General features: G+C 30.0%; 1 protein-coding gene across 2 annotated transcripts in view; it reads right to left on the bottom strand.

Annotated features, from left to right (window-relative positions):
• norpA (no receptor potential A) overlaps nucleotides 1–26,555 on the bottom strand; it is a 130,906-nt gene that overhangs the window by 91,010 nt on the left and 13,341 nt on the right. For both annotated transcript variants that reach the window (XM_036359587.2, XM_036359588.2), the window contains exon 3: nucleotides 9,204–9,242. The gene's annotated coding sequence lies outside the window, so the exon portion shown is untranslated. The remainder of the gene's footprint in view (nucleotides 1–9,203; nucleotides 9,243–26,555) is intronic.

The following is a 26,555-nucleotide window of genomic DNA, read 5'->3' on the forward strand; positions in this document are numbered from 1 at the left end:
CCACATTATTTTTAGTTTTTACAGCCAATTATTTACTAATACACTCTTATAATTCACCAATTAAAGAATTTAGGTTTTAGGAATACAGAATTATTAGATTAAATAAAACATAAATATCACTTATCTACATTGGTACCGTTTTATTGAGCTTAAATATGTTTCACTTGCATTTAATGATTTTTATTTAAGTTCCACATACAGCCCATATACGATCCACATGTCATTCACTTTTTTATTAGCTCTTACAGACACGTTATAATATTATTTTGTTCCTTATTCAATATGTGGAGACAATATTATGTTGGAAACTAAACTTACTTATTATAATATGTTAAAAATTATGCATCAATATTGAAATAACTTTACCACTTAAATTGTATATTTACAGTATACTCATAAAGATATTAATAGTAAAGTTTACCAACTGGCTTATTTTCTCTGATTTCGATCTTATTTTTTAAGAGGTTCAGCAAAGCTGGTGTAAATACGGAAAGTTATTCAAACTAAAGAAATTTGTTTATTTAATTGAAAAACTGCTGAAAGAAATTTCTAGTTACAACATAAAACCACATTTAAGAAATTCTGATTCATTTACGACTAAAAAAATACCATTCTCAAGTTTAAATTAAAAAATAATGCGAATTGGTCGAATTTTGAAAAATGGTCTTTTAAAGGTTATGCATATTTTATATGTCATGATGTTGTAAGTTATAGTATATGTCATAAGTTATAGTTAGTACAACTTCAATTTACTATTTGAATTGCTAATGAATCTTCAAAGTCAATATTATCTTACAAAACTTATCAAAAAGTCTATAAATTAGTTAATTGTTGTAGAAATGTGTGACTTTTGATAAAAAGTACCAAATTTATGTAGTTTTGAACTAGCTAGTTGAAGGAAATACGTAGTTACTGCTATAACGGTAAATTAATAAATTACAAATAACACGTTTGAAGGTATTTATGCAATATACGAACAATTTTAGAACTATATGAAAACTGGTATAAACTGGCATAATATATTTTAAAACTGGTCGAACTTTATTAAAGCGAAAAAAAACTATATAAGTGAGTGACACATGCTCAGATAACTTATAGTAAACTTATGCTTTACAAAAATTGTGGCTTTTAAGCATGTAAGAACTGCTCAAGGAATGCAAGCGTAAGCAAGCCCATAAGCTAGTTTACATATGCCTGCATACAATACGCTGTACAGCGAAAAGTTCCTTTCTATATATATTATATAAATAGCCATACGCTTTAATCCCACGCATATGCTGCAATTGCTTGACAACCAAATGAAAATAAATATTGCTAGTAGCAAACAGTTGTTGCTGATATTGAAAATTAGTGCATTTCAACGCCCACATTTACTATTGTGCCAGTTTGCGCTAAGTCGTACATCAGCGGCATGGCACTAGCTCACACTGTACTACTTTTCGCATTGAACTATGGCAAAAATTGGAGCTTGCCGCGCTAAATACAACGAGTTGCGAGTTTCATGCATATGTGTATGTGAGTGTGTGCCTAGTGCGCTATAAATTCTCATACAAAATTTCCGCCCTTCAACTTACATACATTTGTATGATGTGTATTCATGCGCCTCGCATCGTTTGCCTGCCGTCGACATTTCCTGACCCAAAGCGGCTTACAATCAACAGAATCACTTGTGCTTGGACACACACACACAGCCACATGAATTCTTATTTAGACTTGACTACAATTTTATTTTTTATACTGCATTCTATACTTTTCATTCGAATTAAATTTTTTTCTCTTTTCCGATTTTCCAGTTTTTATTTTTCTGACTTTTTTGTGCGCCTCCCACTCTCGTTTTGTCAATGCGTGCGTCAATAGTGGCGCACCATTTTTTGTTATTTGCTCTTCCCTGCATTCATTGTCTGGTGGCGTTTTGCATTATTCGGTTTTATGCTTTCTCATCCTTTTCTGCTGCTATTTGTGCATTTTATTTCGCATTTGCCCCCACACGGCGTATGATTAACATTTTATTTATGCACTCATGGCAAAGTCATGTTACGTATACGCCATGACGGCAGCTGCTTGACTGAAGCTGCGACCATATGTTGACTGAATTTTCAAGGATGGCTGTTTAAAAAAAAGTGTTGCATATAATGGTATTAAAGGCAGAAAATTTAATTATAACGTAAGAAAGTTTATGAAAATTAATATCACTTTTAATTAGCGTCAACTTTTTGAGTGGCATAACAGTAAATAAATATCACAATGTGATATTTTAGTAGAGAAAAGAAAAAAATATGGTGTTTAATAAAAAAAGGTTTCTTCGTACACAATTTTTCAACCATATATGAGGCTTTTAGCAATTGATTGTGTTTCTGCTTGATTTCTTAATACGACTAAGTACTTAAGTGCTTAAGATGGCTTTTAGAATTATATTAAATTAAAGCTTATAGAAAATTGACTATAACTGTATTACAAGATCAGGCGAAGGCTGTTTCCATTTGTATATAAAAAAATACACACGAATTTATGCGCCTAATCGTCTGAATTATTTAACTATAACATATATTAAGTAATTAAACTTTTTTACACATAAAATCCACATACGTTCCACATAATATTTTTTTTTTCTACTCTTTTAAGCTCTTAGAATCTGATATATCTTACTTAAAAACGAAGTTAAAGCTTTGCTTCACTCAGGTTCCACATATGTTCCACACTAACTTTGTTTACTTTGACTATTGTTATATATAAAATACTGTTAGTTTTTATTTTTAACCATTCTCAAAGCTTTTTAACCAGCTCAAAGTTTCGTGTCAAAATCTATTTAAACAGTTGTAGAAATTTACAACAACACATTCCACACAAAGTTTGCTTAGGTTTCACATATGTTTCACACTAACTTTAACTATTATTTTATGTAAACTACTGTAACCTTTTATGTTTAACCATTTTGGGCATACGTTTCATATTATATTACTATTTGAAGCACATTTAGTAATGATGCATATTTTAGAATTACACACTACTCCATTATAATAACGTATTATTTATATTTAACCCCACACATTTAATTGTGTGTCCTTATCTCCGTTAGAAGTTTGGTTTTTTGCTCATTAGATTCCTTAACGCTTAGCAATTCATAATTGCTGAAAATCTTTTTGTACTTGAAAATTTTCCATAGATACGTATCTCTATTGAAATAATGTGTACTCTAACATTGTTTTAATACATATTTACATAATTTTAATAAATATTTATGGGCTTTTGTGCAAAAGCAAAAAATAGAAAAGTCACAAACAAACATATGCTTCCCGCCTGTTGCATGTTTTTTACATTAACACTGTTTATTTTGTTGAGCCATGCGCTGATAAACGAAACGCTAACAAACACAACACCCCAACAAGTGACCGGACAAACATCGCTAAAAGCCAGTGCTTACCACTTGCTTGCTAGAAAAGCCTATAAAGCCTATACACATTTATGTATATATATGTCTGTGGGTGTTCGTCTGGCGTGCAAGTTTAAGTGAGACTCCCACGGAAATTGCTACACACAGTCTCAAGCAAACAAAGAAGTATGCAAAGAGAGCGGACTTACAAAAGTTACTCGTGTACGTGGCCGTAATTCGCACAGAAAACACGCATACGCCTCGTCGCAACGTCAACTCGTAATCTCACTTGTTTCCCCAACTTCTATATCGGCACTTTTGGGAGTTATTGTTCTATGCGCGCCGTTGCCTTGCCAAATTGTCAAGTAAACAAGCAGCACATTTGACCCAATAGTCCCCGGTTCACGTAGCAGCTAACCAGTTAGCAAGCACATAAAAGCAACAACAACAAGTTATAGTTAAAATCAGCCTACTGTGTTGCTGTGTTAACGAATTTGACTGCGTTTGTGCGACTCAAGTGATTTGTTCATCAAAGCATTACTAACTTTCGGCTTGTAACCTTTTAATTTATTGTTCCCTGTTGTGAATCGAATGCGCACCACTGCCATTTTGTATGTGTGTGTGTGGGTTTTTACACGAATACATGCATACAAAATAAATACTTATTAAACGGACGTAGAATTCTCAATCTTAATTAAATTTATACCTTTTGTTCATTGAATAACTGCCGAAAAGTGGGTGCTTACTTAGCGTGTGTAGTAATCTAACCTCGGGCGGTGGTAAAAATGTAGGTTTACATGGCATTAAAGTAAGAAAATTTGTGTAAGAATTTGCGTATAACTGTAGAAATAGTGTTTTGTAGAGGGTATCAAAAATTATAGAAACTGATTGTTATCTAAGTGCGTAAATTGCTTTAATCCTCAATATATGTTACGTATGTAGTTAAGCAAATAGCGACTACTTTCCGTTTATTTTTATATACATAAATGCAAACTTTTGTTAAGTTTAAATGCGTATATAGTTGTTTCCGAGTCAATAAAATTTTGATGCTTACGTTCCACATACAACCCACATACATTCCACATTAATTCCACATACATTCCACACTGAAATTGCTCTGTAATTATTGTTTCAATTATTTGACTAATTTAAAACCGTAAAAATACACTTTATTACCTTTTATTTTTAATTATTCTTTGACTCCATTTGTGTACTTGTCTAAAAGTGTATCAATATTTTTCACCACATTATTTAATAATTAACTCTAATATATTTTCGATTTTTAAAAGTAGAGTGGTTAATAAGTTTTAGCACTTGAAAACATTTTAAAATTATGCAAAGACCAAATAGCATTAACATTTAATTAATAATATCTTGATCCATGATTTTAAAATACTTATTTTTATTAACGCAAGCTATTTTTATTTTCTTTCTGCAGCATTTCTTCTTAATAAATTAAATTTTGTACGTATTCCTCCTTTTTATTGTTTCAAAGTAAAAAAAATAGTTTAAAATTTAATATGTGTGTGGTTCGATACCACTTTGCATAGATTGTACTTTACATTCCACATTAAATCCACATGGGAACCTCAATTTTTAAACGTGCGTAATTAAAAATACGTAAACTTGTTTGATCATTCTTCGTATATGTGTTTTATATACATTTATAATATAATCCACATACTATCCACATAAATTCCACAATTTTTAAAACAATTTCTTTGACTAAGATCTATAAATCTGACTTTCTTCGATAATATTTTCAACAATGCAGTAAATTTTTTTTAAGGTTCACAAATATTTCACTAAAAGTGTCTGCAACAGCATTTAAATTTAAATAATTGAATTGCTAAAATATGTTCACATCTGCAATTCATGAAACGTAAGCAGTTACCGCTTAATTTTCTTGTTTCTTTTACTTTCTTTTGCAAAATATTTTTCAACAACGTAATTTTATTGATTGAACCGTCAGCTATGTGAATTACGTCAATACCTATAAAGCATACAGCTTTGGCATGTTCATCATTTGCTACTTGCCGATATGTGTATGAAAAAATGCTTAATCATCATTATCATTATTGACTAAGTATTTGTATAAAAAAAATGTATTCCTACGCTTACTGCCCGCTGTTTTCTGCCGCTACAGCACATTCACTCGCAACGTCATTCATTCATCTATTCGCACATCTGTTATTCATTTGTTTGCTCATTTATTTTAGTGTGGCGCGTTGCTAGTTTATATTTTTATTCGATTGTTTACCTTATTGCTTTTTTTGTGCTGGGCAATGTCTGGCTACAAAAATAAATATATAAATATCCTAATTTGTATATTTGTTTGTTTTAATTTTTAAGCTTTTCACCCATTAAGTTTAAGATATAAAAATTTATAAATACATACATACTCGCATACTTTGCATTTTTACAAATTTTTTAATTTTTCCTTCCCGTTTCATTTCATCTGTTATTATTTTGACGCTAAAGTTCAAGTGATAAGTGCGGAAAGCTTTTATTTTCATTAACTTATTAATAAACAAAAAATTGTATTATATACTTCAATTAGTTATTTACGCTTTTGCTTTTATTTGAAAGTGTTTTAGACATAAAAATTGGCACATGGTCATATAAAAATACGAAATTAAATAATGATACTAATCACATATAATATTCATATGTACGTATGAGCATCTATTTCTTGCTATCTACGTTTTTCTTTATCGAAAAATAATTATTATTTTACACAGTTTTGCTTGAATTTTCTATGGAAATTGCTACCTACATCCATCAAATTTATATAGACACACCTTTTTTGCATTAAAATATTTTTATTGAATAATTTTAAGAAATCGCACTTAGGTTCCACATATGTTCCACCCAAGTTTTTATGTGTAACCCATTTTCGTAGCAAATTTTCTTACGTCTGATAATATGTTTTTGTGTTTTATATTTATTGCAAGTTTTTCTTTCGATCCACATATGAACCAATTAAATTTTATTGAACATTGACATAAAGAAGGCATAAGTTATTTACAACCCGGTCAACGATCCATTTGCATTCCACATATGTTCCACATACAATCCACATAAAAGATATAAACTCATAAGTAAGTTATTTGCAACCCGGGCATCATTCTATTTGCATTCCACATACAATCCACATAGAATATTCGATTTCATTTAAAAAGTTTGGTTATATTAACTAATATATAATATTATCTGCCCATATAGTCTTACATATATAGAATTATACATACGTATAATTGCAAAAAACAATTCCACATAAGTTCCACGTACAATCCACATAACATGTATATACCCATTCAAAAAGTTTAGCTATATTAACTTTTAAAAATAATTTATTTGTCGCACATATAGTTTCACATACAATCCACATACAAGGGACGATGATATAATTTGAAAAAACAACTACTTAGCAGCAAGTTTATTAAAAGTGCGTATATTCCGTGCATTTTCTTTAGCTATGCTAGTGCTTTTATATTTAAAGCACTTTGATTTCAATGATCTCTTCCGTACTTTCATATGTATATATTTTTGTGTTTCTTTATTGTTCTTTGCTTTCCATATTTTTCAATTTATTTAGCTTCGCTTTCAACAATGCTTTCTGCACTCTATTGAACTGTGCACTTATTACGTTCACTAGCTATGTTTATGCTTCTGGTAGCCAGAACCCCCAAAAGCCCTAAAGAGATTATTTCGAAATGACATGGAATCGTAGTATTGATAGCTACATGAAGTGGAGATCGCTTGCTCTGCGGTTTTCCAACCACAAAGGAACAGTCAAAACGAAAAAAATCACACACACAACAATAAATTTGCATGTTATCGCTAACGCAAGAGCAAGCTAATGAAGTTGAAAAATTGCTTATATATTTTTTCCATACATTCTGCTGCGACAAAGCCTACCTTCCTTCAAAGGTACATAATGCAGAAGACGCAGTAAATGACTTTAATAAAAATGTAGCCAAAATTAAGGTAGCTCTCTTGCTGCCCGTAGGGAATTTGGCGCTGTCGCGGAGATGACCACTGAGGCTTTGAATGGCTGAGTGAATGGCAATTCTCCATAATAATAAGGCATGAGTGGCTGTTGTGCATAAGCCTTAGAGATTTGTGTGCCCATAAGCAAGACAATCGAATCTAGACATTGCCTATTATTCTATCTCCGTTTGCCTTGCTTCCCTGGCAACTGTAGTGTCCAGGTCAATACGTATGTGTCTGGTAGCGCAATTTTTTTACTCTTATTTGCTACTTAACGAATGGCGTATTATTTTGCACAACGAGGGAGAAAAATTATATGCTTCAATAAAGAAAAGCAAAAAAATATGGTTTAAAAAATTCATCTCGAAGCTACATTTTATTCAAATTAATATTGCTTTAATTGTTTGAAAAATGTAAAACAGATGGCAGCACCCCACCAACTAAAACAGCTTAATTAGCTGTCTTAAAGCTTTCAAGTTTTATTGCCAAATTACACTGCTTCTTTATCTTTTTAAATTTTTGTGACTTTATATTTTCTAACAGATGGCAACTCTTCTAAAAAATTAGCGGCGCTGCATTTTTTCTTAGATCTCTTTATTTTGATTGCAATACTTCATTTATTTTTCCAATACAAAAATTAAGCAGCGAAAAAATGCTAACAGGTGGCAGCGCCCGACCAAAAAAAATATTTGCAATTGCTTTTACTTTTACTATTTATATAGTAGTGTTGCCTTTTTTTCGTACAGTTATTTGTGCTTTAAAATTTTCAAACAGCTGGCAACCCTAATCAAAATAAATTTAATATTAAATACTTTTAAAATGGTGGTTTTCAGTTTGATTGCTATATATTAGTGTTGATATACTTTATGCATTTTACAGTATTTTATAAAATAAACAGTATTTACAAACAGCTGGCAACCCTTCTCAAATATTCAACCCTTATTTAATCTTTTTTTTAATAGTAAGTCTTCTTGAACCACTAAAGTTTTAATTACCAACGCTATTTAAGTGTTATAAATATTTTTTGTGAATTGATATTTTGCAGAATTTCTTATCTTTGTAAAATTTGCATTCAATATTTCTTCCAGTGCACATTATCCTCTTGCTTGACAGATTTCTAATAGGAAAAGGAAAGCATCATATTTTTCTCTCTTTGTGCCGATAAAAATGCCCACCCGCACCACTACGGACAATCATTTTATGGCACACATTTGAAGCTCAAGTTCATTGTACTGTCAAGCGCCTAAAATGCTGCTACGTATCTAGATTCATTTGCGGTTCAATAATACTACTGCGTTTGTTTCATTTTTTTCGACTGGCCCAAGGCAAGAAGTGGCAAATTGAATAAACACACGCAGCTAGTTCACTAGAAAAATTCTGTGTGCGCCGGAAAATATACTACACGATAGCCAATGAAATCACTATAACATTAGTAACATTAGACGTAGAAGGAAGAAAAATGTGGCAAACTGGCAGAAAATCTACTGACCGTATTATGTTAGGTTGTTTAATCCAAAAATAGCCCGGGAAATTAAAGAAATAAAAACCAAAATCTGTTACCGAATTGATTTCTTCTTCAAATGATTTTTGTTGCAGTTTGTTTCTTTTTACCGTTAGCAGTACAGTTTTTGGTTTTTTGGCGAAACTCTTGATGACTCGTGTCATTTGGCGACACACTGCTTCATTTGCAAATAAAATACACTTAAATTTTACGACATATTTTACGACGTAGTGCCGTGTGTGCGCGCGCAAAAGTATGCTTACTTTTAATGACGCTTTTTTGTTTTATGTTTCCCATTTTGTGTTAGGTTTATGATAGCCATTTCAGTGGTAAACTTACCTTAATTAAATTATTGAATTCCGTGAAGCATGCGAGGCGCTGAAATGACAAAATAAAAATGCACACAAGTTGCTTAGATTAGGTTTATGATTTTAATAAAACAAACACAAATTTAATAATGCTAATTTACAGTTTATGTGCAACTTAATTAAATTTTTGAAAATGCCGCTACCGTATTGCTGCTGATATGTTATTACACATTTTTATTGCACACATTTAGGCGTGTGTAATTTAAGTTTATAACGGAATTTATATAAAAATTAATTTTCTAAATTTTGTTTAGTGCCTAAATTTATTTATGGAGCAACTTGTTTATATAATATTGTCGCATGCTAATTTAGCATACTTTTATGCGACGTGCTATTGTATCAAATAAATAATAATATTATATAAAATATGTACTCACACAACCTCAATACAGAAAATTTGTATATGCTGCATGCATTTTTAAGGACCACTTAATACAATTTTATTTTGAGCTTTTGTTGCATACTTTCATGCGCAACAGTTAGAACAATAGCATTTTCTGGAAATTTATGCGTACATTCTTAAAAATAACTCAACTTTTCAGTGTAAATTGCGCTTGGAAAATTCCATTTGTTTATCAATTAACAGTGATTTGCAGCCAAACTTACGTTTACCACAATTCCATTGCCTACTTTTCGGCAGAAACATCAAAATACTGTACAGCAGACAACTAATTTGCATACCGACAGTAACCGTAATGGAAATATTTTGTTGACGGCAGCAAATTAAAGTGTAATAAAAAGCAAAATATTAAAATATTGCATACGTATAGGCGTATATATATACATACATCATAAATTATTCATTATTCATATAGAAAACCTTAACCAGCTTAATATATATTATTTTATTATTAATATATGTATGTATATGCTTTCACTATTGTATGCTATCCAAAATTAAAACAAAAAATTATTTTTCCAGAAATTGTTGCATATTTTCAGGTTGTACATTGTAATACAGCTTATCAAAAGCTGCAAGCATTAATTAATAATTTTTGCATGCATAATATTGTTAATATGTTCTTCATTGCATTAACATGGTATATTGTTAATAAATAATTACATGTATTGCATACTTATGGGCTTAAAGTGATATTTACAGGCAACTGCAATGTATGTACGGTTTAATGCAATAAATTGAGGATTTTCGGAAAAATGTCAAACGGTTTATAGAGAAATGTTTAATATTATTTTAGTAGAGTATTTTTTTTGATACTACAGCATACTTTGAGGGTCTTTAGTCTTAAACCTTGTAGCCCAAAAGCCTGTGGCAGTCGGAAAAATGTCACTATTTTATTTTGTTGTGCACTTTTAACTATGCGCGTATTGTTTTCTTTTGTGCCTGTAATTAGTGCTTATAAGCATTTTGTGTTGCATAGTTTTACGCGCGCTGATATTTTATGCGAAGTTTTTTTATTGGTCTGACAAGAAATGCGATTCTATGCATGCTCAAAAGCAGTTAGTAGGAAATTTTGACTGCTATATTGTTCTTTAGCATTTAATTAGCAAAGTATACATTTAGGCGCTTTACTTCAAATATGTATGTGTACTAAATTTTTATTTAGTTTGGTGGTGTTAGATATTTCAAATGTTGACAGTGACTCTATTCAAGTGGGATTTTTTGCGTTATTACATACTTTTCGGCTTCGATGACAGAATTTAATTTCTAAAAACATATAAATTTATTTCTGAATACATATAAAACATGAAAATAACATTCATTCATAACATCATTTATTTTAATGCGGCATATTAAGTACGACGCCTATTTACAATTTTTGCGTAAAAGAAATTAATTAAAAGATCTTGATTATACATTGCATACTTTTAGGCGCATATTAATATATTTTATTTTAATTGCATTTAAGATTTATATTTTCTACTTAAAGTACTACTTTAAAAATTCATTCCCAATTTTCGGGAAACTTATAAAGTATTGCATACTTTTGTGCTTGGAAAATTCATTTTTCTTTTAAATTCAAATAAATTACAAATAAACGGCGACAATGCTTTTATATATTTGTAAGCAACAAACAATTGCCTTGTTTAAATATTGAAAATTTTAATTAAAATCTCCTAAAAGTATGCACAACAACATGAACTTCTCGTCGCATTAGCAGCCTTGAGATATATAGACTGCTCGTCCTTCGACGAGCATAGCGACCAAAAACTTTGACCCGGTGACCTAAACGCTTTGTGCGAACTCAACCATATGAAAATGGCAAAGAAACTGAAAGCCTGCCTAGCAGCACCAAAAATTATGCTCAACATAAAGTAGTCTAAAAAAACAAATAAACAAAGGGCAGCTTTTGTAACTTTGTGCGAGTTCGTGCGCCTAAAATACCCCATCAACACTTTGAACTTGTTAACCCTTTTACTTTCACTTGATGTGATTTTGCACAAACGCACTGCTGTCATGCAGGCAGCCGCGTAAGGGATTGACTGTGTCTCTTTTTGTGGGACGTTAGTTGACCTAACTTCGCAGACACGCCCCCCAAACACACACTACACCTGAAAGTTTATTAAAATTCTTAGAAAATCGGTATAAACGCATCTTCGTCGTATTTACAGTTAAACGCAAGTGCTGCTGCTGAGCTTATAAGCGGCATGCTTTTGTTGTTTGATTTCAATGGCTGTGGGCTTGCTGTAGCCTACCTTTAGCCGAGAGCAAACGGATTTTCGGTGTGCCGTTTTTATCAAAAATTCAGTGCAACAGTGGTTGTTAATTAGATCCGTTGGTATTTTAGTGAAAAATTAGTGGGGACTTGGTACAAACTTTTAAGCATCTTAAATGTGGCGACAACTTCCTGGGTAAAATTAGAAATTCTCAGCAGAGTTAATTGAGTATATATAAAAGTTAAGAAGGAAGCGAAATTGAAAGCAACAAAAATTGAACTTCAATGGAAGTATTTATTTCAAATTTAAAGTGTTGTTCGCCGCTAAAAGTAGGCTTTAGAAAATGACAAATATAGATGAATTTTTTCGCTGCTTTAAACATTCAAATCTACGTCACAAAAAAAGGAATTTTCATTACAAAATATTATTAAAATTACTTGGACAGACGGGCAGTCGCCCGGATTTCAAATATTCTCATTATTTTTATCATTTAGATGTATATATCAATTACTTTTAAATGTTACAAGCAACCATTAAGTGAAAAAACTATTATACTCTGAATCAACATGTTGCAAATGAGTATAAAAATGTATAGGCATATTATGGAATAACCTCATTTCGCTCCAAAAAGTATGCAAAGAAAAAAGTTTAAGCTTTTATTCATATTAAAATTTAAATTCATATCGTTTGGAAGCAAAATAACGCGCGTGATGGGCCTTACCAAGATAGAATATCTTAAGCTATATACACTCACCAAGCCTAAAAGCATGTAAAAACAGTCCCAAGATTTTGTTTGGCAATTATGCAAATTATACAGGAAAGTATTTATTTTTTTACAAAGTAAACAATTTGCTTTTACTGTTCAACAATTACGTAGAGTTCTTAACCTATTTTTTTAAATTTCACAAATTTTTTCAACAAATATATATGTATATACATAAGTACTGCCGCGTCAGCGCATATGCTCTCTGGCGTAAAATAAATTATAAATCACATACAGTTAATTAAACTGCTTGCACACCAACTAACACGGTCTTAACGCATTAACACGAATCAATGCGGAAATGCGCGTGACAGATGCCTGAAGGTATGCCACACACTATATGCCACTAAGTAATAGACTACGCTAAGCGACAACACGCTATGTATAGACATAACTTATAGTGATAAAAAAAAATTATATAATTATGTAAGTTTGTATAAAAAAGGTTTTTATATAAATATGAATATGTAACAGCTATAGGCGATTTTTAGGCGCTTAAAAGAAACGAAGTTTTCCGAAACACGTAAAACTGGTGGATGAGCCTATGGAAGTGCTAATGAGAAACACAACCAAAGCTGTAATACATTATATTTACACTATAAAAGCAACAATACTAACAACTTAAGGCATGTTAAAATGCATTCAACCACACTGTATACCGTAAATTACGGCGACAACTTAAATCTTTAACAAAAGATCGCACGCGAAGGCATAAATGAGCCTGTAAATACATTTAAGAGGCTAACATGTGAGGTCTATACAGCAGGCATACCTGTAGTAGCAAATTTTGCGCTTTTTTCAGTGTGCCCAAAAAAAGTAATGCCTAAAAGTAGCAACACATAAGAGTGCTCCGAAATGCTCATTAAATAATAAACTCACATTTTGCGTGTTTAAAATCGGGCCCTAAAATGGCTTTAGCAGAAAGCTAGTGCAGGCAACAATCTTGCGTTTTAGTAGTCCAAAAAATTAAAATAAGTTAAAAACATTAATTTATTGTGCCTACTTCCAGGCGCATGCACATTTATTTCGAAGCAACTCAGAGAAGAATTAAATATTTTTTACATAAACTCAGCCGAGCATACTAAGTATGCACTAATCAGCTGTTCATAGCAAAAGCACTCAACTTAAACAGGCTTTTAAGACTAGCTTTCATTCGCTTCCCCTTTAAGTTTTTATAAATTTCTTTTTTTTTTTACCTGCCTCTTAACTAACACCCTTATCTTATCTTTTTATTACACTATCGCATAGTCATCACATGCATTACAGGCGCTTACAGACGTTAAGCTCTGCTCACATGTATCACCATTATGTTAATGTCCTGCCAAATGTGTTCAGCAACATAGCATACGTTTAGGCTCTAGAGAATTACGTACATACATACTTTGCTAGCATTAATTTTAAAATTGTAGTGTTTTGTGCTTATCCAGGAAATATACTAATCTGTGGCCTAACAATAGATAAATATATGCATACCCCTAAAAATATGCTCAAAATGTTTGAAACAAATTTTCGAATCTTACATCTAAATACATTAAATCTACTTCGCTAGTATAAACTTTAGGAGGCTATTACTTAAAAAATATCTTGCAAGTAAGCAGTTTGCGGACTCTCAGTATAGCCAATATAGATATATGCAAGCCTAAAATTATGCTAAAAACTTTTAAAACCACAATTTATGGCAATAGCGGAGGATTACATTAAAAATATGATCCTAAAAGTAGGCAATAAAAATTTAAATAAAAAAAAATTAAATAAAAGTAGTATACTAATAGCGAATTGTTTATTAAAGTGTTATTCAAAGGGTATGCAACAAAAATGTTGTAATCTGTGCTGAGCGCCTAAAAGTATGCTACAACCACAAACTCATTTAAACTTGTCTGTTATTCTGTTCAAACCAATACACTTCACACTGATGCTTTAATCCCCCTGCGAATGCCCTCATTCAAGACTTGCGTCAACATGTCATTAGTTGCCTTGTAGTAATTGTATTATAAATAAAAAAAATAAAAAATTCAATAAATGTATTTTACTACTACTTACTAATGCATGTAGTACTATACATGCATGCACATATATTCTGGGCGATACAGGTGTATCAATTGCACATGTAGTGGCTTTCATGTGGTTACTGTAATATTAGATATATTATCGATTACTTAAGTGCATACTTACAGGAGTCAAAGGCCCGATCATGGCTGCTGAGCGCAATGAGTATGAAATGTGAAGATACGCTGAGTTTGAGCATGTGTGTGTGTGTGCAGTATATAGATGCTTATAAGCACACATCAGAAGCAAAAGTGGAATCACTGCCTATCATTAGGCGCAAAAGCGGACGAAAAGTGTGTAAAACGGCAAAAAACTCTATAGAAAGTAATCGAGCGCTCATAATTTTGCACAATTAATTCAGCTGTTGGGGAACTGTATGCAGCGGGGTAGAAAGTGTCGAGCGGGTGCGTGTAAAATGTCTTTAGACAGCTACATCCACACACACACATACACGTTTTGTGTCTTCCGCTATTAGCAAAGGGCAATTTTCTACATGACCGCACTGTCAAGAGTCCATTGAACCTAGCCGCAGGCATACACGCATACACGCACGCATAATATATATAACTGTAAGTGCCTATAAAACAGGTGGTGTATTATATTTACATGCCTCAGAAGCCTTTTTTGTTCTCGCTACACAGTTGCTTTATCTCGCATTCGCCCCTTTCACTCACTAAACTTTTCGCCTGCAGTCTGCCTCCATTTTCCCCAACCAAATCCTTGTTGCCATTAGCGCCTTTTATTTATGCTTTTCACACTCCGCCTTTTCTTTTGTTTTTGCTACTTTTCTCGCAATTTCGCCCCTAATATCCTGTTGTGCCGTACTTTTCATGCTTAATGAAATAATTTCTTCGCACTTAACCTCCATGTTAACCCACCGCTAGCAATAAAGTTTACTAATTCTCGTTGTGTAGGGTCACCGTTCGATTTGAAATGAAATCGGTAATTCTAACCCTTTTCACACTTGTTTTGCATTTTTATGTAGAAAAACAATGGAGCAGCTGCATATTCCCAGATATGGTTTTAAATTGCTGAAAACGTAAAAAATTATTGGCTTAAACCGCAAACCTCGCTGGTTATTGGTTTTATGACGACAAATAATAAATTTTATAGCATACCATCAGACGTTGATTTAATTAAAAGATTTGGGCAATGTTGTATAGAAACGTATTTGAATGAATTTCGGGCAAATTTGATTTTAAAATTGTTATAATTTAAAAAATGCTGTTAAAATAAAATAAAAAATTAAAACAATTAAATGAAAATTCAAAATTTTAAAATATAAATTTCTGCACCTTATAATATCGTACATTATGATCTGGTTTTAACATAAAAAAAAATACCTTATATTCTAAAACTATATTAATCATATATTATGCAAACAAATTGATTGTTAGCAACTCTTTAAAAATCAACAAAAATTATATCCAAAACTAGGACTCTTTTTTTTTAAATTATTTTAACAAAATTTGCCAAATATTAATCAAAAAAATTTCAGTTGCAAACAGCCTAAAAAACTCATAAAACTAAATTTTTTAAATTTTTTTTTTGTTTAATATGCAATTTTTTGCAAATTTTTATTTAATTGTTTTTTTTTTAATTTTTTTAATTTTTGCAAGAAAAAACTGATCCGCTAACTAATAAAAAAATAACAAAAATAATAATTTCCAACATATGACTATTTCTTTATTTATTAAATTACTTTATTATTAAAATTTTCGGAATATCAATAAAATTTTAGATGTTAGGTTTTACAACAAATTTCCAACAGCCTAAAAATAAATAAAAACGGTTTTTTAATTTTTTCAGTTTTTTTATTATATTCAAAAATTTTACTAATTCTTTGAAACTTTTTTGCCAATTCTAAATCTTTAAAATCTTTTCGAAAATAATTTGAACTGCTGATAATCGCTAAAAATTACGAAAAACGTTTTCAAAAGTATATCCGTTTTTCCCAAAACTTTTTAAAACTGTGTTTTAAATTTTTTACAAATATTTTGCAAACAATCTGGTTGTTGACAACAAATAAAAAAAAATTAACAAAAACCATCCATAAGCTGATTATATTTATTAAACTTTTTCGTTTGCAAATATTAAAAAAAAAAATCTTTTAGATTACCAATAGCCTAAAAAATTAATTAAAAACACTTCTTCAAATTTTTCAAAATGATATTTTATATATGTACTTTTTGTCTAATTATTTTATTATTTTAATTTTTAATGACTAGGTTTGAAATTTTTCGAAATTTTTTTTATATGGAATTTTTTTCAATTTTTTTTTTAATTTTTTTTAAACATTAAATTTGTTGCCGATAACCAGTAAACAGAAATATGAAAAATAACTCCAAAAATATGATTATATGATATGTTTTAACTATGTTAATACAATTTTCCGAATACCAAAAAAATTATTTAAGATTTATTTATTTTGAAAATTTTTTTATTAATTTTTTTCAAAAAATGTTTACAATTTTTTCAAATATTTTCAAAAATAATTTGAATTGCCATCAACCGCTAAAAAAACTAAATAAAAGCGTTTCTAAAATTATGCCAAAAGTATGTTTGCTATAATTAAGTTTTTTAAAAGTATTTTTTAATTTTTTTCAAATATTTGCCATAAAAAATGTTTATAATTTTTTCAAATGTTTTCAAAAATAATTTGAATTGCGATCAACCGCTAAAAAAACTAAATAAAAGCGTTTATAAAATTATGCTAAAAGTATGTTTGCTATAATTAAGTTTTTTAAAAGTATTTTTTAATTTTAAAAATTTAAATTGTTTTCAATTTGATTTTCAGCTTCTCAAGCATTTATGAAATTCTGCAAAATTTCACTTAAAATTTCTATAAATTTATTTTCCATATAACTCTATTTTCTCTTAAGTACAAGGAAACTCACATGAGACTGTATTCTTAAATAAACATTGGTATACAATGCATATGTACATATGTATGTATGTATGAAGCTGCATGAAAATTTTCCAGCTGCCTTAACGCATCACCCTGGTGACGCATTGAAAGCGGAAGTGTTATTGCACTTGAATAGCTGCTACCTACGGACATTCAATTTGTCGACAACTCACTTTGCTATTTTCTTCAAACAATTGCTTGTGCTTAACACACTTTGAAATTCAAGCCGGGCATTGGCGTTGCCCACTCGGCCCATTTGGCTGCCATTTATGTAGCGTTTAGCTAATGTACACTTGAGTACAGCGGCGTAAATAATGAAAAATGACCGAAGAAATAATATCAAAAACAACAAAAAAACAGACAAATGCTTAGAAATTCTCAATGAAAACAATAGTGAAAACAACAACAACAAATAAAACTAATAATGATAAGCCAGCTGTAGAACTCAATAGCTGCTTGTTTGCATACACCTTTAGCGCGGCTTTAGCGTCAGCAAGCTGTGGAGAAACAATGTATAAGAAAATACAAAAAAAAAAACAACTCCAACAAATTGCTGTTGTTGTTAGTTTTTTTTTTTGTTTGTTATAGCTGGTCATTCGCTTGCTGCTGACAAATAATAAGTAATTTGATATTCATTTTTGTTACCCTCCATAATAGTCGCACACAGCCATACATACATATACATGTACATACATCCACATACGCACTCACACTCGCCGCTTTGAAACATAAGCAAAATGCGTCGCTGGCGTCATATGAATCAGCTGCTCTCACCCCCCGGCTTGTACAAAATGTCTAGCGTAGCTTTTATGATGCCTGCAATAGCACTTTATCTAAGGTAACAAGCATATAACTTGCTTGTACTTATATAAACACACACATCGCTAAACACTTATTTGCTGTTAAATACATTACTGTTTGTAACATCCATATATACATATTTGCATAATTAGTATATCGCATATATTCGTAAATATTTATAAAAGTGCCTTAAACGGGTAGTTAAAATTAACTAATTATTACAGTGGAATTGGGACTACAGAGCAAAGTGTAATCGCATTGAAATTTTATTATTTACATTTGCCTATATTTATTGATGTGGTCCTCAAACAGTGAAACCTAACTTGTTTACTATTGATGGAAAAAAATGCAATGAAATTGATCAATATATAACAGTTTGCAACTAGTCTAGTGTACTAGTGCTTCCAAAAACTACTGTGTAACTAGTCTGCATATTTTAAGCGTGTTGATGGCAAAAAATAGATTATTTCGTAAAAAGTTAGTGCCGAAATTTATAATTTAGTAAGTAAAGAGACTAATGTAAATTTTTCAATAAAAAAAACTGAAAAAAAATAGTTCCAAATTTAAAAAAAAAATTAATTAAATTATTTTATATAGAATTACTTTACTTCATATACGCAAATGTTTAAAGGTACTTTTTTCAAGAGTTGAAATTTTTTAAATTCATAACTCCAACATTTTTCATATTGAGTTGAAATAAAAAAATACATGTCAAAAATTTTAGCGCAAAAAACACAAAAAAAATTTTTTTGCACGAAATTTTATTTTCTTATTTTTTTGCACAAAAAATTTTTTTTGCACGAAAAAACGTGTCGAAAATTTTAACACAAAAAAAAATATTTCGCACTAAATTTTTTTTTTTAATTTCTTTGCACCGAAAAATTTTTTTGCACGAAACAATTTTTTCATATTCAGTTGAAATAAAAAAATACGTGTAGAAAATTTTACCGCAAAAAACACAAAAAAAAATTGTTTTTGCACGAAATTTTTTTTCAAGAGTTGAAGTTTTTCAAATTTAATAAAAAAATACGTGTCGAAAATGTTTTTGCACGAAAAATATTTTTTTTTAAATTAATTTTCGATGAAATGTCCCATATACAATACTTGTATATGTATACATATATAGGTTTTGCTTTCCAAATAAGATACCTTACTTTTTTCTAGATAAATCAAACATAAGATAGTGTAAAATTCCTAAAAGTCTGTAAGCCTTTAGATATCCTACCTCATTCTCTCTCAACATCACACTCAGAATTAAATAGACTTAACTTCTAATGAAATAAGTCAAGTCAAGTCAGCTAGGTGCATGGCTTAAAATCACGCAACTTGCACGTTATCTAACTGATATTAGTCCAAGTTTGAGGCACAAAAAACGAACTCTAACCTATAACCGAAGAGAATATACAGTTAGCCTTGTAGGTTAGGTTAGGTTGAGTTTCAAAATTGGTTCCCAATCTATATTTTTAAGAAGCTGATAAGGCTCATGGGCTCTAAAACACACTAGCTTTAAGCTCTTTAAGCTTGCTTCTTTTGTGATATATTCGTAACTTCATTGCTCATATAGAGTTTATTTATTGAAAAGGACACAAAAGACACAAAATAATAAAAAGGAGTCTTATCTACCTTTTTCTAAAATAAATGGCCTCGCATCAAAGCTTTAAGCTCTTTAAATATTGCTTCTTGTGTCTCATACATATATGTAGCTTCTTGGCTTGACCTTTTTCGAAAATGAATGGCCTCTCATCAAAGCCTTAAGCTCTTTAAAGCTTACTTCTTTTATCTCATGGCTCATACAGGGTATATTTATTGAAAACGAAGAGACAGTTAGTAAGAAAAATGAGCTTAAACTTTATTATAGGGTTTGTATTAGAGACCGTGTTTTGAGGATAACTGTGCTGTGTAGGAATCGCTACTAGAGAAGATCAGCGAACCTAACTGTTTACTGTCGATAGTCTATATTATAAGAAAGTTTCTGCAAATATGTAGCAATACGATTAAACTAATGTATCCTGACTAAACCTAAAGCAGCCGGATCCTTTCTAAATATATACCCATTCATAAGAATGAAGACCTTGACCGTGTTGCTCAATTCATAACACCATTATTCTGGTATAAAAGCAGCAACGCAGTCTTCATACCTCCAACAAAGTCCCGCACCAGCCTATATAAACACATGAGTAGGATAACTGTATACATCTACAGGGGATATAAAGACAAAGTGTTGTTTGTAAATGATTTTCCAACGAATTGCCATTTCAGTTTATGTGACAATAAAACTAATTTGCTAAATGGCGCACAAATATGTATGTGCGAATAGTAATTACACATGCCTTCCAACACACATGCGTTCCACTTAAATAGGACACTCCTTTACAGTTAGTTTAGTGTGTATATTATCGAATTGATATAACAATGTCTATGTGTGTGCGTGTCTGAGCAATACAAATTGCCTTTTCCCAATAATGTTAACCGCCTATACTTATTAACACGTCTGCCAGACGATTACATCCCTCTTATGGTCCCAACATGCTCTCTTCAGCTTAAGCGTTGCGATAAATCATGACGTTAATGGTTTTAAATTTAACCATTCGGGAAATAGTTTTGCATGGAACATTTTTGGTTTCAGGAAAAAAGTGTTAGACACTTTACTAATGGTTGGCTGAATTAAGTTAGATGTGCAAAGTGGACTTTATTCGCTTAGCAAAATTTGTCTTCGTAAGATGAGAAAGCTTTTTAACTAATTCAAAGGTCTTATTTATTAAATTTTCGCCTTACACAATCCAACATCAAATAATTTTTTAAAATAAGCTAATATATCAATTACTACTTGATGGGTGAAAGTTTAAATAAATACAGAACTTCTAAGCTTTTAACAGAAAGTCTTTTCTTGTTAAAAAATTGTATAAGCTTAACTACCTTTAACTTAACCTTAAACTATTTTCATGTTATTCTAATGTGTATGTTGGGTTTAATTCAAGTATTCATTACGAGCTTTTGATATTTCAAATTAGCTTTGTATATATTTTAAATTATTTTTTAAACACTAAAACTCTAAAATAAATACTTTAATTCGTATTTTTAATTTAATTTCGAGCTTTTGGTCTTTGGACAAGCTTCTTTATGCTCTTTTTAATAATTTATATAGCATTTAAAGCTTTTATAGTATCTATTAATACTTAGTTTGTATATTTTAAATATTTAACTATGTAAGGATTAATTTTTGCAAATTACGCTCTTTGCAAAAAATTATTTAAATAAAAGCTTTTAAAATTGTTAATGTGGAATACTTTTTGATATCTACTAGTATTACTCAAAACGTTTGCTGTTTAGAGCATTCATTATTAATCAAGGCTCTCCCATTCACTAACTTCTAATAGGAATGATAATAATGTAATCCTTAAGAGCTTTTTAGAATTTCCAATTATATTAATGTTTGTTTACATTCTGTGACTCCTACAAACGTGTGCAGTACTTATAAAGGGTTTTGAATGGATCATTAAAAATATCAAATGTTGAACTGACATTGTCAAATACGCATTTTTTTTACAAAAGTTTTCTTTAGAGCTTTCAAGCTTTTAAGAATTTCTCTCATCGCAAATACTTTGTAATCGAATTCTGAAAATTAAAGGAATTGTGAAAGCTTTCAAGTTAGAGCTTTCTAAAATTAGACGAAATTTTTCAATGATGGTCACCATTTTTATGTATGTACATATGTACAAGTATATTAATGCCCTTTTACTTTCACTGATTTCGAAAATTGGTGGCAGTACTTATAAAAAAAATGTTTAAATAAAACGTTCAAAATTTTTTTAATGAAAATTTGCAAATGCGTTTTAGTAAATGTTTTGTATAGCGCTTTTAAGCTTTCTCTCATTGAAAATCTTTTTGAATTGACTTTTGAAAATTGATAAAATTTTGATTATTTCGAGAGTTTCTTACTTAATTTTTTAGTGTAAGATCATTTGAAGTTTTCGAAGCTTTTAGAGAGCATCACAACCTACCTTTCTTTTGTAAATGATTAGAACTATCAATATTTATTATTACCACGATATTTTCATCATAACTAACTTGAAGAAATTCTAATATTTGTAAAAGCTTTCCCTTTAAAGCTTTCATAATTTTTACATTATTTACAACTTCAACCATTAATGCCATACTAATTTTACATTTAAAGCTTTTTACACACATTTTAAGCAAGTTATTTTAATGAGCTTTTCACCTTAACTGACTTTTGAAAATTTTGGTATTTGTAAAAGATTTTATTTTAGGGCTTTCATAACTTATAAAATCATTTTTAACACTTAAATTTCAATAAGCTCGTTAGGTAATCGCTTTTCCATTGTTTTCGATAGTATTTATAAAAGCTTTGACATTAACGCTATAAAGGTTTTACTATTTTCTTTAACAATAAAAAGTCAACTAAGTTTCTCATTTGAAATTTAGGTAAATGCTTTTAAACTAGTTGGATTCCAAGCTTTTCCGTTTGTGAAGCAAATACAGTAATTTTTTTAAAATACTCTATTTTTTGTCAAAAATATAAAAACATAGACCAAAGTTCTCATGAAAGCTTTTAATTTTATTTTTATCTCAAAAATACGCTTATCAATTCTCTCGCAAAAAATACTAATATTATCATAAAATGCGCATCAATTTCACCAAATAACGGTAGCCAACAGCTTTTATTGATAGTGTGGCTGACAAAAACAAGCAAACTTTCTCTATCACATTCCAGCTGTGCGTTTTACTCCCCTAACGCTTTAGTTTTCCCTCATGTGTTTCGCAATATTTTAATTTTTGTTGGTTCAATTTTTTATTTTGCATTTTCCCGCCTGACTTTGACAGTTTGAGTGCTTTTGTCAAGTTTCACCCGCAAGTCACACAATTATTATTTTCATTTTTGTATCATGATTGTTGTTGCTATTAGCAATTTTTTTTTTGCTTCGTATAGTTTTTTTTTTTTTCCTGAGTCACTGTCATAAATTTAAGTTTATGCCATTTAATCATTATTTGCAACAACGCCTTTTATGGCTTGTGGCAACAGTTGCCACAGCCCCTTCCCTTCCCAAACGTAGTAACAGTAACTAGTAATCACTGCCGTTCTGAAATCCATATTTTTCACTTTGTGGGGGAGGCAATAAATTTGCCTTGTGCCTTAAATGACCAATAGCCTGCTGGTGAAGGTTGAATAGTAAAAGTTTTTATCGATACATTGTTGTTTTACTATTTGTTTTTATTTTGTCTGTCGCTTGCGGTCCATGTTATCATGTGCTTTTGTATTTGTTCCCCGTAGTATACGCCTATCGAATATATTGCTATTTTTAAAATGAATTATTGTGTGTGGTATTATATTATATTATGTCATGAGCTTTGAGTTGATGAATATTTGGGACATTGGCTTCTCGAAAAAACATTTACAGCAAGTGAAGCTGAACAATAAATTTGAGTATCCACATTGTTGGTGGATTAAATTGACACCATATATTTACCAATTTTATTGTAGTTGTTATGAATATTTATGATTAAAATGTTTATACTGGGTAAAAATTAACGCTAATTGAAAAATTTTGTTCCAAATTTCAAATTTCGGTATAATAAATAATCATTTTCTTCATTTTGTTGACTTTTTTTAATTTTTGGACTTGTAATTTGTTTTATTTGTTTTTAACACTTTGACATTTTTCTGGTGTAAATTTATTTTAGTATACTTTTTTATAATTTTTTTTGTTTTTATTAACTTTCCTTAATTTCTAAAATATTTTTTTTTTAACAATTTGACAATTTTTTTATATTTTTTTTTTTTTATTTTTGGAATCTTTTTGTATCTTATTTTATTTATTTTTTCTTAATTTTTTAATTCTTCTTTATGCAAATTTTATTTAATATACTTTTAGTTATTATTTTATTTTATTTCTTTATTTCCTTTAATCTTTTGGCAACAGTTTTATTTCATTTTGTTTCGCATTTTAACTCTTCGATTTTTTTTATTTCCTATTTATACAAGTCTTATACTATTTACATTTTAAAATTTTATTTTAATTCTTATTATTTCTTTATTTTTTTTTAATACTCGTCAAAAAAAGTTTATTAACATATTTATTTAACTTTATTTAGTTTTTTAATTCCATTTATTTTACTTTTTTCCCGTCACATTTTCTAATTTTGTGCTTTATTTTACTTGTTTATTTTTTTTTTTTATTTATTTATTATATTTATTTTTTTTAAACAATTTTTTAATTTTAATTGAATTATTTTTCTATTTTAATTACTTTTTTAATCCCGTTGAATAAAATTTATTCTCACAACTTTTATTTATTTTATATTTTTTTTATTTTCTAGTATTATTATTATTATTTTTACTTTTATTTTAGCTCTAAAGTTTTTCTTATTTTAGTTATAGTTTTTTTTGTAATTTGCGAATTTCTTGGAATTCGTGATTTACTCTAGTTTTATCTATTTTTTTCTTTTGTTAATTATTTCTTAAATCTCGTCGAATTTATTCAAAATTTTTTTTGTTATTGTTTTATTTTTTGTTTTCATTAGTTTTCAGTTTTCTAATTTTTCTTATTTTTTTATATATATATTTTGTTTTTTGGTTCAACAATGTACTTGTAATTTGTCTTATATGAATTTTTTGGAATTCATCAAGTACTCTTTTCAATTATTTTGCTTTATTTCTATATACTAAATATTTTGCACATTGACTATATGCTTTGCTATATCTTGGTGTGCATGTAACATTTTATTAAATGTCATTTCACTTGGCCATCTGCTGTCAGGCTTATTTACGCTAACGTCCATCAACGTGGCGTTTAACAACAAGAAGCACAATGTGCAACAGAAAGCATATAAAACAAAAATAAAAAAATAATTAAAAAATTAATAATTAAAATAAATTTAAAAAATGCATAAGATAAATTTTAAGTTACAAAAAAAACTGCAAATAAAGGAAAAATCATATAAATATAAAAAAAAAGAAAAAATTAAATACAAAAAAGTACCGTTAATAATATAACAAGCAAATGCAAAACAATTTACAGCCAAACGTCACCATTCAACAAATGTCAGCATAGTCATCAAAGCGGCAAAGTAACGCTGACAGTTGCGCTCATATTGCCTTTGGCCGAAGACATTTCGTAAGCACTCATTCACCAATTCACTGACTCACGCGAGCACTATACTCACGCAGCCACTTAAAGCAACATTTGTATATGTATGTGCGTTTTTGTGTATATGTCTGTCAATTTGTATGTTTCGTTTTAACATTCCGTCAGTTTGCTTGAGGCATTTTTCCTTTTTTTTACTTCAGTTTTGGTTTCAGTTGACAGTTTAGTTGTTTTAGACTTCTGCTCCGCATACTTTTCTGACCATTGTTTTTATTTGTTTATTTGTCGTTTTTGCTGCTATCATTTTCATAGACAGTGTTTGCATAAAAGTAGCGTGTAAATAAACTATAAACTAAGTTTGTGTAAACATAGCATTCCAAAATCTGGAATTAAAAATTGTGTGCGTTTTTGGGCGCCATAGGAAATTTCAGTAGTTAAAAACTACAGGCTCAGTAGAATAAATCCACTACACGCGATAAAAAACAATACTACTAAGCCCTAGGTAAGGTCGTGCTAAACTTTCTCAACCTCAAAAATGTTCTCTCCAAATTTTCAAAATCTCAAAACTGATTCGTATGGTGTCAAGAATGGCACAGTAGCCATTAACTCAGTCATTAAGGCTTGGTTTTCGTATAGCTTTTTAAAGGAGACTCCGCAGATTCTATACCAGAATTAAATTCATGGTTTAGACAGCGCCGGAAACTTTTTGGTTCTTATCTCTACTAAAAAGCACGCAATTTTTTATGTACAATTTTGACTATAGATCCATATTGTGTCACCTAAATTTCTCTTTTCTTATTGCTCAGGTTGAGTACAAATAATTTTGCGACTCACCAAACGAAGGAGTCGTTTCTACTATATTTTCGACACCAAAAGAAAGTGGATTCTGTCACCACTACGGCTCAATAAGTTTAAGGTTTTTGTTTCTACTCAAAAATGTCAACTATTATATATATAACAATCATCCCTAGCTTAACTCATAATGGTACAGTAGTTGCTGCACAATAGCATGGACGGAGTTGCGTTTAGCCCGAACAAATTGCTCGAAAGTAGAATTATTTGTGCTTTATTAAAGACGTTTAGACT

This window comes from Bactrocera oleae, chromosome 5 (genome assembly GCF_042242935.1).
Source record: "Bactrocera oleae isolate idBacOlea1 chromosome 5, idBacOlea1, whole genome shotgun sequence".
In the NCBI taxonomy this organism is placed as follows: Eukaryota; Metazoa; Arthropoda; class Insecta; order Diptera; family Tephritidae; genus Bactrocera; species Bactrocera oleae.